Source organism: Pan paniscus, chromosome 4 (genome assembly GCF_029289425.2).
Source record: "Pan paniscus chromosome 4, NHGRI_mPanPan1-v2.0_pri, whole genome shotgun sequence".
Taxonomy (NCBI): Eukaryota; Metazoa; Chordata; class Mammalia; order Primates; family Hominidae; genus Pan; species Pan paniscus.
Genome location: NC_073253.2, coordinates 114269410 through 114281409, shown reverse-complemented (window position 1 = coordinate 114281409; position 12000 = coordinate 114269410). Strand labels below are relative to the sequence as shown.

The window sequence follows — 12000 nt, the reverse complement described above, 5'->3', positions numbered from 1 at the left end:
GAGTAGCTGGGATTACAGGTATGAGCCACCGCCCTTGGCCCAAGCATTCTTTCTTTTTCTTTTTCGTTTTCTTTTCTTTTCTTTTTTCTTCTTCTTTTTTTTTTTTTTTTTTTTTTGAGACTGAGTTTCACTGTTGATGCCCAGGCTGGAGTGCAATGGCTCACTGCAACCTCAGCCTCCGGGGTTCAAGCGATTCTCCTGCCTCAGCCCCCGGAGAAGCTGGGATTACAGGCATGTGCCACCACGCCCGGCTAATTTTGTATTTTTAGTACAGACGAAATTTCTCATCTTGGTCAGGCTGGTCTTGAACTTCCAGCCTCAGGTGATCCACCCATCTCGGCCTCCCAAAGTGCTGGGAATGCCAGATATATTTTCCCCATAGTTTTAGCTCAAGGTATTACATAGTTATTGCCAAAAGAAACAATGGTAAACATCTATAGCTGAGTCGTCAGTGAATATTTAATGGATTAGTTAAGAAATAGTGACTCAGGAAATATAAACTTTAAACTTAGCTATTTCTGATGTAATGTCATGTCAGCCATTCTTTTTACTCTACGTTATTTTGATTTTGTATCTCATAAAATTTGGGAAACTGCTAGTAAATAACTACACTCAATGTGGGAAGGATGAAAGAGGCTTTATGATGTCACAGAAAGAGCAGTTGGCCAGGAATTAGAAGATCTGGCTTCTAAATATAGTATTTTCACTTAAAATTGCCATGTTACTTTAGGCAAGCCATTTCATTTTTCAGAGGCTGTCATTTTCTTCATCTATCAGATACAGATGATAATACATATCTTATTTATATTTTAAGGCTGTAGGGAAGTACAAAATTAAATAGTGTTGGTAAAAGGACTTTACAAATTGCAAAGTTATAATTTCAGAAATAACACCAGGGCTTTGCTATAGTACCATTTGCTACAGCATGGAATTCAACATAATGCTGCTCTATTTCAGACTATTGAAAGGGGTACGTCAGTGGCAAGGCTATATCATATTCATATTTGCAGGAATTTCTAGGTTGGTATAATGAAATTCAAAGGATATTTATTTTAGAATTCTGACTCATTTCTGTTAACTCATACATATACTATTTCAATGATTTACTTTTGTTTTGAGAATTACTTGATTTTCCCCATTTGTTCTCCATTCCTTTCTCCACCAACTCCCACCCCCACAAACAGTAAACTAAAAACAGATGTTCTTCTTTTTCTTTTATGAGACAGGGTCTCACTCTATCACCCAGGCTGGAGTATGGTGGCACAATCTTGGCTTATTGCAGCCTCGACCTCCTGGGCTCAAGCAATCCTCCTGCCTCAGCCTCCCGAGTAGCTGGTACAACAGGTGTGAGCCACCGCGCCCAGCTTATTTTTTAGTTTTTGTAGAGACAGGGTTTTGCTGAGTTGCCCAGGCTAGTCTCGAACTCCCAGCCTCAAGTGACCCTCCTCCATCGCCTCCCAAAGTCCTGGGATTACAGGCAGGCACCGCCACACCCGGCTCTGAAAACAGATGTTTATAGAAGAATCAATGGTCATTTTTGTGTTCCAGATCTGTTAGGAGTTTACAGTACAATCAAAGGGATTTGAAAAGATCTCATGGAGCTATTCTAGCTTTAGTAAAGCCTATATATAGGAAAATGATGGCTCATTTTATTTGCTGCCCCTTCTGAAATCAGGCAAACAGTAGGTATTTCTAAGGTACACTTGAATGCCTGTTTTTTAAAAAAATCAAAGTCACTTTGAATAATGTTACCATTTATTTAAAATCTTTGTTTTTATCCCTGACTTTTTCATAATATAGCCATGCTCTCTCTCTCTCGTATATATATGCACACATACCTATACACATATATGTGTGCGTGTGTGTACGTATATACATATATGTGTATAGGTATGTGTGTATATTTATGTATATGCATGCATATATATTTCTATATATATATACACACACACACACGCACACAGAACTGAATATTTGATATCTTGATGTGGTACTTTAAATACAGCATGAACAAAACAGAATTCTTGGTACCCTATTTTGTCACCCCTCTCCTCCAGACATGTTGATTACCCCAGTCTTCTCTATCTCATTTGATGATACCATTGTCACTGTTACTCCAGTCCAAAATCTATGTTTCTCATGATTCTTTTTCATTTAGCCATATATTTAAACCATCAGCTAATCTTTTGACTTTAGCTCTAAAACACATTTAATCTGTGCATTTCTTCCCATCTCTATTATCATCCTATTACAAAGCAATGTCTGTCTGTCTCTCTCTCTCTCTACACACACACACACACACTTTCTGCCATTTAAGAGTAAGTTGCAGATATGATACTTCATTATCCCTAAATACTTCAGTGTTTAATTCCCAAATACAAGGACATTCTGTTATACCATTATAATTTTTTAAATAAATAAACATAGATACACTACTATAATCTGTAGATTTTGTTCAGCTATCTCTAATTGTCTAAATAAAAGATACTCACTTTTAGCTACCCTAAATCTGCAGGACAAGCTTAAGCAATGTGTTGTACCTAGCACAGAATGATTGGTTCATAGATAGCACCATTATAGTTTCACTTCTCCTAATTATTTATATGATACCTTTTTTTTTTTTTTTTTTTTTTAAGACAGAATCTTGCTCTGTTTCCCAGGCTAGAGTGCGGTGGCGTGATCTCGGCTCATTGCAACTTCTGCTTTCTCGTTCAAATTCTTGTGCCTCAACCCGTGGAGTAGCTGGGATTACAGGCGTGCACCACCATGCCTGGCTAATTTTTGTATTTTTAGTAGAGACAGGATTTCACCATGTTGGCCAGGCTGGTCTCAAACTCCTGGCCTCAACTGATCCTCCCTGCCTTGGTCTCCCAAAGTGCTGGGATTACAGGCGTGAACCACTATGCCCAGCCTATGTAGTACCTTTATGAAAATACATGAAAGGAAGTGGGGGCTTGGTTCTATCTACCACTGCCTTCTGTCAAATCTTTCACTAGTAACTTAAAATATCTGGTTCTTAGTTTCTTTAAGTATAAGGTTATACAAGATTATCACTGAGGAGCCTAGTGGTTCTAGAATTTCATAATTATATAAGGATGGTTTGTGTCCCCGTATTTTAGTCTCAGACTGAATTCTAGCACAATTCTGAGGCTCTTTGTTAATAGTTAGGTTCACTACATGAAGGGCGGGTTGATAGAAGACAGTTCTTAATTTTAAGGTTCTTGCAGGCTACCATAGAAACTCACATACAGGGTTGTTGCTCTGGAGGAAGCAGATGAGCAAAAGTGGCCTCTTTGTGCTCAAGGATCTTGACTCTGTGTATACTGATTATGGAACTTGAACATTAAAGCCCAAAATCTACTAATAATTATTTTCCAACATTTTCTCTCAAGGATTTAAGGATAAAGAGCAAAAGGTAACTGCCAGGATGCTTTTAAATGAAGTTATACTTCTGTCTACATTTCATTTCAAAGCAGTATAATTCAAAAGGAGAGATAGGTTCAGGGCTTATGACTTTTAGTTATTGGCTAGAATGAGGAGATAACAGATGACATGTTAGACCAAGGTGCTTATTGGGGCTCAAAATTTTGGGAGGGGATGTTCCTCAAGGAATTCCAAGTTTGGGATTTTTATCTCCTTAGATAGTTTAACATACGGAACAATATCCATAAGCCTAGACTATTGATACCAGCTTTGGAATCCCTGAGGAGAGGTAGTGTGAGTTGCCACAGACAAATAGGAGTCTATCTTCCATTACCTCTTTGTGGTGCCTTCCCATACGTTGCCTTTGAGCTTTGCTCTTCTCTTCTCTCCTCACTTCTCACCCCTATTGACAAATGTTTTATTTAGCATCACAGATAATTATTTTATTGAGTATTATTCCAGTCTCCTAATGCCGAACATTTTCAGTAAATAATCTTCTTTCTCATCCCTCCAGGTAATTACAAAAGTAAACTTCTTTAACATAGCTATATCACAGCACGAGTGGGAGGAAGGAAGATGAGGAGGAGATGGTTCTTCCTACTGGTCCTAAAAATGCTCTTCAGTGATATCTATACAATCAAGGGTAATATTAAAATATTTAAGAATCAGTACCACATAGGACTCATTTGACCAATTGTAATGGATGCAAATAGCAGGGCTGGATCAGGGTTCTAGAGGCCTCTTTCTGTGCTAACCCTACCTCTTTGGTGCTGGATCAAAAGTAGGAAAAATGGGACTCCAGGCAGGGGATACTGTAAATCAGCATTTTAATAGGTTTTTGGTCATATCTGTGCACATTCGTTGATTATCAGGTCTGTGCTCAATGGTCTTATGATATAACTTCTCCAAATCTTTTCTTCTTCCATATCAGCAACCACTTCCAAGTTAAAGATATATCTGCACCTTGTGGGTGGGAGTGTAGTAGTGGATTTAAAAAAATTTCTTTTAAAAAAGATTTACTAAAAATAGAGATGGGGTCTTGCTTTGTTGCCCAGGCTTGTCTTGAACTCCTGGGCTCAAGTGATCATCCCACTTCGCTCTCCCAAAGTGCTGGGATTACAAATATGAGCCACAATGCCTGGTTTAGTAGTAGATTTTATTAGATGTTTTAAAATTTTGTTTACATTGGTCTTGGCATACAAATGTTTTATGGTTTTATTAATCAAATAAACATTTTTCGTTTATGCTTTTGTTGCATTGCCTTTATGGTTATAAAGACCTTTCCTGTAGAGATATCAACCAAATATTAAGGTATATTTTCTCTGAATTTACAAAAGATGTTATCATTTTTTTTTTCTTTTCTTTTTGAGACGGAGTCTCGCTCTGTCACCAGGCTGGAGTGCAGTGGCGCTATCTGGGCTCACTGCAACCTCTGCCTCCCATGTTCAAGCAATTCTCCTGCCTCAGCCTCCTGAGTAGCTTGGACTACAGGTGCATGCTACCATGCCCGGCTCATTTTTTGTATTTTTAGTACAGATGGGGCTTCACCATGTTGGCCAGGATGATCTCAAACTCCAGACCTCGTGATCCGCCCGCCTCGGCCTCCTGAAGTACTGGGATTACAGGTGTGAGCCACCATGCCCAGGCCATTTTTTTTTTCATTTAAACATTTTTATTTTTTTTTATTTTAAAAATAGAATGGAGGGGTCTCACTTTGTTGCCCAGATTGGCCTCGAACTCTTGAGCTCAAGTGATCCCCTGGCCTTGGCCTCACAAAGTGCTAGAATTACAGGCATGAGCCACCATGCTTGGCCTGGTGGTATCATTTTTAAATTCAACTTTTTCTCTGTGACCTATTTTTTTGTTTTTGTTTTTGTTTTTTTATGTCATGTGTAGTTCTAACTTGCTTTTTATCCAAAGATTCCATTTTCCCAATATCATACTTTTTTTTTCACTGTTATAACATTTTTTAATTTTAAGGGATCTTAGTCTAAAATGAAAAATTATTAATAAAATCATAGGTTTATTTCAATATTTAAAAATATCTTCAGTAACATTCCACTCAGAAGGTAGATAACCACAAAGTTCTTCCGTAAGGAAGGGTGCAAATGGAATTTAATATTGTCTTACTGTACTATGTAGAATACAAACTGTGAAGACAAGGAAATTAAATAATTCCATTTTTTTTCTCCTACATTATTTTTGCTGAAGAACTGCTCACTTAACATCCTAGGAACTACCTTGTTGAGATTTGTCACCACTGTGTAAAAGGGATGACCCTTTATCCATAGTGTAATGAATGTGACACTGCCTATACATCCATCCTGTGGGACAGCTAAAAGAACGAGCCCCCAGCATCACACATGCCAACCAGTCTATTAGAGCAATCATCCACATAACTACTTTTGCCAAAATCCTCCAACTTAAGTTTTAAATAGCTAAAATATGATCAATGTCATATAGGTACTGTATCTGAAACTACAAATACACTCTGTTCACAAATGTTCAGTGGTATAGAAACAACACTTTGGGACAGTCAAGGGTACAATCACATTTTTAAAAATCAAGAGTAAGCAGTAAACACAAAAGGGCATTCACACAAGACAGAGAATCCTGTTTCTTGGCAGTAGACAGAAAAACAGCTGGCTAAAGAAATAAGTTCACAGATAGGTACAATATACAATTTGATTCTCTGAGTATTAATCTTGGAGACATAGCTATACATCCAAACACACAATCTAATATTTTCCATTATTAGTTTATTTCATTTTTTGAGACGTAGTCTTGCTCTGTTGCCCAGGCTGGAGCACAGTGGCACAATCTCAGCTCACTGCAATCTCTGCCTCCCAGGTTCAAGTGATTTCTGGCTAATTTTTGTATTTATAGTAAAGACGGGGTTTTACCATGTTGGCCAGGCTGGCCTCGAACTCCTGACCTCAAGTGATCCACCCGCTTTGGCCTCCCAAAGTGGTAGGATTACAGGTGTGGGCCACCACAAACAGCTGTAATTATTTAGTAGTTTATTATCCAACGGTTAAAAGAAAAACCCACCAAAAACCAATCCAATTATATTTATAAACCACTTTAATAACCTCCTTTATTCTTTATCAACTACTTTACTCCAAGTTTAGTAAGTGTAATCATGAGATTGTCCAGCCTAATGGTCCAGAGAAAATTCTCTGGTTGCAAGATGATGCCTTGCTACAGAGCCATTAATAATTAAGCTCCAAGTAAATCCTGAATTAGATATAGAAATCTGCAAAACCGATATATTAAAAAATGTGAAAAACAGGAGATTTAAGGCAGATGGTAACTCTAAGAAGAGTCACTCAAGTATTAAAATGGCGCTCTGGAAATGGCTCGTAGCAAAACCGAATTTTCTATTCGATTCATCATATGGGTGAAACCACTGTCAGTAGAGAACAGAAGGGGGGCTGCATGGTTAGGCTGCACCAAGGAAATTTTGCTTTTATGGATCCACAGAAGAAAAATGACTTTTGGTGCCATGTGGCTTGCACTTATCTCCAGTAAGACAGCCTAGCTCCCTCAACCCCATTGTGTATCTGGGAAAAGATAGTAAAAACTTTTCCTTGAGAGGTAAAGACTACAAGGAAGCTACAAGCTCACTGTGCACAGGTGAGAAAGGAGGACCATGTGTGGATTTTTTTTCTATCTGAACAGACATTTATGTTTTGAATTCTCTATTTCCAACACTTCCCTTCATTATCTTTTGCTGGGCCCAAGGATATTGAAGCCATCCATTGCTTTGTCTTCCAAGTTCATCAGTGCCTGCACAACATGGTAACAACAAAGTCAAAGACATTCCAGACACTCTTCCGGAAAAAGGAAAAGCTAGGATAGCCACATAAGAAGGATCTCCAGGATGAAAATAAACAAGATAAACCCAGTTGCCGCCTCCAAGCTCAGCTTCAATAGCCACAGTTAGGTATTTGTGGATTCCAGCAATTCTATTTCAACCATCAATACGATCATATTCAAAAAGATGAGGAAGATGACGAAGTTTGTGAAGAGAGGACACTCAAGGACCCATCCGGCCCACAAAGAAAGAGGTGGCCTCTGAGTGCAGCGCACATGAAGCCTGCTCAACAGCCTTTGGGCATGTGAAATCTGTCCTATACGTTGAGGCTTTATGGAGAAGCACGCTAGCTAGTGTTGATCTCCCAACATAAGTTTCTTCTGGTGGGAAGGATGAAGTAACTCCCCGATAGTGTGCCACGGCACAGCTTGGCTCAAGCCTTGCAAATGCTAGATGAGAAAGTATCGATGAGACATGAACGAATGGCATCAGCTAGGGGCAGCTGCATCTGCCCTTCTTGGTGATAAGTGGCCATGTCTGCTCAGCCCAAGTTCTCTTCGCCCACTCAGTCCTGACTTCACGCTTCCGCCTCCAGCTCTGGCGCCCCCTGAGCCCCGCTCCCCCGACGCAGGGCTGGCTCAGGGCCGGCTCACAGCCTCACTGCGCCCCATTCCCAGCCCCGGCCCCAGCCCAGGACTGGGCCCAGCCATGCTCAGGTGAGCTGCCTCGCCCTACTCAGCCACCATGTGTAGATTTTAAGCTTTTATTTATTTATTTATTTTTTAACTGGAGGAATCTGTCACACACCACAAAAAAAATTGTGTCCTCCTCTGAAAAAAAAAGTCATGCAAAAAAATCAGATTCATAATAGAAAAGGAAGTATACCTCCAAAATAGGCAAAAATATGTTTTATGTTTTAAAAACATGCAAAATAATTTCATGATGAAATACCTTGATTTGCATGTGACTTAGAACTTATTTCATATTAACCAGATTCAGTTGTGATAAATCTATTATGTGTTTTAGAAAATCTATTTTTAAAAAATATCTATTTTTAAGCCAGAAGAAAAACCTGGCATTTGTGTATCCATGTGTAAGCTAGCCTGCTTGGTATCATGCAGTCAAGGTACTAAAAGATTAATAAAATTAATTTTAAAAATCTCCTGTTACAGACAAATAATATATTTCCTCAAATTTTCTGGGCTATACTACTTTGTATTAATGCAATCTGAATTTTCAGATACAAATACCAGTCAATGGTTGAACTTAAAAGCAATAGGGTTGGGAGGACCTTTGCAATATTGGTCATTAAATGATAAGTAAAATTATTCTGGACCATAGTAAGTGGAATGCCCTAACTTTTCTTAGTTCAAACTCTGCACATTGATTCTGAAGTTCATAATCATGCCCTTTTATGTGCTTTAAGCGGACATACTGACTTTGTGGTGTACACTTTGTAAGAGAGCAGGTAACTCCAGCACAGAAGAAACCATGTAATGCAGAACGGGGGAGGACTTCAGTGGCACTATTCCATTTTTATTGATCCAGACTGTTGCTTTCAGTCCTGCATTGAGGCCTCCTTGGACGTCGGTTTCTAACATATCACTGACCATCACACAGTCCCCAGGTTGTACTTTGAGAAGATTGCAGCAGTAATAAAATATGGATGGTTCTGGCTTCTCTCTCTGCTCTCCACCTCCAATAGCGTGGAAATACGACCGACAGGCACAAGGCTCAATCTTCTCCCTCTGGATCTGTCTGTCCCCATTCCTTAATAAAAATAGGCAGACCTTCTTTCAAAGTTCGGTGAGCATGACTTTGATATTTTCTGCTAGTGTCATAAGCTGTAAAAGTGTAGATTTCCAAAGGAAGTGACATTCTTCAGTCAATTTTCTATTGGCGGCACCATCTTTTGTTTCCTGGACTGCTTCTTCCCAATTGAAGTCCTTAGATCAGTAATGCATGTACTGTAAGGATGAAAACATTCCTTCCTGAGTTTAACTTGAACTTTATCACAGATGATTTCAGCCTTTTCTTAAAATGATATTTTGATTGTAAGAGCTTTATCACCTCCAACAGGTCTCTCCTGCTCACCCTGGCCATGTCGATGAGCATGTTGTCCAGGTCAAAGAAAGAGGCCAGCATGTGGCTCATCCCCATAGCCCCCATGGCTCCTGCCACCCTCGCATGTGTGAGGTGGGCGTCCCGGCAATGTCTTACTTTTAATAATGTGTGATTTTTTTTCATTGATGGCTATTACATTTTTTTATCATGTTTTAGGTTCTTCTATGTACTGTAATAAATTCTCTTCAACAGTTATCTATTTTTTTCAATTGATTAGTCTTAATTATCATATCTTTACATGCCTATCTGGGAAATAATAAAATGCCCTCTAGAATTGTGCAACATGGCAGCCTTGTTTAGAAGAAATTGACAGTGTTGAATTTCACCTAAGTTCTGTGCTCCTGGAAAAGAGCAAAGATGGAGAAATCCCCCACCCTTTTGTGTTTCAGAAAGGCCTTGCTGCAAAGAAGCACCCTTTCCCATATAATTTAGATAAAACTCATGTATACTGCCTTGTTTACCTATGACAAGGCCAGAAACAGACTCCAAATTCCCACTCTTTGCCTCATAAATGATTAACTAAACTTGTTTGTACTAATGATCAATGGGAACAAAATGCTTGTTAATCACACTTTGGTTAAGATTCTGTCTATCCGCCAGGTCTCTGAACCTTGGCCCATCCTCAGTCTGAGTCAGCATGTAACCCTTCTTCAACAGCATCTCTGGAGAGAAGGCTGGCTTCCGGGTAAAACATTCTTTAATCCCATTCTCTTATCCCACTTGCCCACATCCAAATCTTTCTAATCTAGTTTACTCCTCTCTATAAAAGAAAAACTCTTTTCACCTAACTCTTGAGAAGCTTGCAGGTATTATGGTCAAAGAGTTCCTATTATTGCAATAGCTCCCCTTCTCCTATTCTGGAGACCCTTTTCCTCTTATAATAATCCTTCCAACAAAGTCTCCTTACTAAGTCTGAGTTTGCTTTTTGACAGGACCCACTCATTACCTTTCATTAAATTTTTTTTCTTTCCTATTCTCAAATAAGAAAAAATTATTTTGCCATATCTGGCCCTCACCTGATTTAGGTTTTTAAAAAACTTTTTGGAGGCATAACTTACATACATACAAATGTATGTATAACTTGCATATATTTAAGAGGTAAAATTTGGTGATATTTGACAGATGTATAACCCCTGTGAAACTTGTATTACACAATGTATGGCACATTTCTGTCACCTCTGTTTTCTTGAGCCACTTTGCATATAACCTCCCTTCTGCCCTTGGCTCTTTGCAGCCACTGATCTGTTCTCTGTCAGTATATGCTAGTTTGCATTTTCTAGAACTTTTTATGTGTGGAATTATATGGTGTGTCTGGCTTCTTTCACCAGCATAACGATTTTGAGATTCAACAATATTGTTGCAGTTATTAGTGGTTAATTCCTCTTTTGTTATCAGATATTATTCCATTTGTATAGATATACCATATTCTTTATCCACTGATCTATTGATGAATATTTCTTATTTTTCCCCCAGTTTTAAGGTTGCTATAAGCTGAATGTTTGTGTCTTCCCAAAATTCATATGTTGAAAACTAATAATCCCTAATGTGACGGTGTTTGGAGGTGGGGCCTTTGGGAGATGATAGGTCATATGGTTGTTGGGAGGTGGGGCCTTTGGAGATGATAGGTCATATGGTTGGAGGCCACATGAATAGGATTGCTGTCCTTATAAAAAAGGCCTCAGAGAGTTCCTCTGCCTCTTCTGCTGTATGAAGAAACAATGAGAAGATGGCCATCTGTCTATGAACCAGGAAGTGGGACCTCACCAAAAACTGAATCTGCCTGTGGCTTAATCTTGGACTTGCCATCCTCCAGAACTGTGAGGAATAAATTTCTGTTGTTTATAAGCCATGCAGTATATGGTATTTTTGTTATAGCAGCCCCCACTGAGAGGGATATTGCAAATAAAATTACTGTGAACATTTAAGTACAAGTGTTTGTGTGAACATATATTTTCATTTCTTTTGAGGAGGAGTAAAAGCGCTTGGTCCAAAGGTAGGTATATATTTGAATTCTAAGAAACTGTCATAGTACTACCATTTTACATTTTCACTAGCAGTGAATAAGCCCCTTTTAGGTTTGAATTAAGATTATATAGTTTGGGAAGAAACAACATGTTAGTGATATTCAGTTTTCTATAAAGCCAAATGCTATACATTTTTAGTTATTAAAAATGTTCACATTACTCAGTGAAGTTTTTCTTTTTTTAAAATTTTTAATTCCTTCATGTCATCCTTGTGCAGTGGCCACGTTAATCTTCTCTGTATCATTCCAATTTTTGTATATGTGCTGCTGAAGTGAGCACACTCTGAAGTTTTATGTCTTTTCATCACATAGCTCTTGTCAATTTCCTATTAGGATTAGTCCTAAGTATTTCATGTTTCTATTATGGAAGATAACTTTTGTTTTAGTTTACGTTTTAACTGCCTACAATTATCTTCTTTAAAAATATAAATTTTTTCAGATTGGTTTTAGATTTGCAGAAAAATTGTGAAGATAGTACAGAAAGTTTCTACATATCCAGTATCCAGTTTCTCTATTATAAACATCTTATGTTAGTCTTGTACATTCATTATAATTTATGAGCCAATATTAATACATTATTGTTAACTAAAATCCGTACTTTATTCAGATGTCC

At 38.3% G+C, this 12000-nt stretch overlaps 3 pseudogenes; all 3 read right to left on the bottom strand.

Annotated features, from left to right (window-relative positions):
* Positions 1 to 7205: 7205 nt before the first annotated feature.
* On the bottom strand, positions 7206 to 7775 carry LOC100985504 (cation channel sperm-associated protein 2-like; annotated as a pseudogene).
* A 463-nt stretch (positions 7776 to 8238) lies between these two features.
* LOC117980360 (N-acylneuraminate-9-phosphatase-like) lies at positions 8239 to 11262 on the bottom strand (annotated as a pseudogene).
* Positions 11263 to 11569: 307 nt separating this feature from the next.
* LOC112439903 (U6 spliceosomal RNA) lies at positions 11570 to 11667 on the bottom strand (annotated as a pseudogene).
* Between the last annotated feature and the right edge of the window lie 333 nt (positions 11668 to 12000).